The sequence below is a fragment of the Mandrillus leucophaeus genome, unplaced genomic scaffold, assembly GCF_000951045.1.
Source record: "Mandrillus leucophaeus isolate KB7577 unplaced genomic scaffold, Mleu.le_1.0 Scaffold3, whole genome shotgun sequence".
NCBI classification, from domain to species: Eukaryota; Metazoa; Chordata; class Mammalia; order Primates; family Cercopithecidae; genus Mandrillus; species Mandrillus leucophaeus.
Window position 1 is genome coordinate 10528894 of NW_012103142.1, and position 617 is coordinate 10529510.

Below are 617 nucleotides of genomic sequence, written 5' to 3' on the forward strand. Positions count from 1 at the left end.
AAAAAAAAAAAAAAAAAAGAATTAGCTCACATCTCTGCATTAATTATGATCTCCACCAGGTGTGGTGGCTCACGCCTGTAATCCCAGCACTTGGGGGGGTCGAGGCAAGTGGATCACCTGAGGTCAGGAGTTTGAGACCAGCCTGACCAACATGGTGAAACCCTGTCCCTACTAAAAATACAAAATTAGCCAAGCGTGATGGCGCATGCCTGTAGTCCCAGTTACTCCAGAGGCTGAGACAGGAGAATCGCCTGAACCCGGGAGGTAGAGGTTGCAGTGAGCTGAGATCATGCCACTACACTCCAGCCTGGGTATCAGAGTGAGACTCCGTCTCAAAAAAAAAAAAAAATTTTTTTTTTTGATCTCCACATGTAGGATCCAGCCCTATGGGGCTTAGCGGGTGTTTTCTCTGTGTGCGGAGACGACAGATTGTAAGAAATAAAGACACAAGACAAAGAGATGAAGAGAAAACAGCTGGGCCCGGGGGACCACTACCACCAAGACGTGGAGACCGGTAGTGGCCTCGAATGACTGGGTGCGCTGTTATTTATTGTATACAAGACAAGGGGGCAGGGTAAGGAGGGTGAGTCGTCCAAGTGATTGATGTCAAGTAAGTC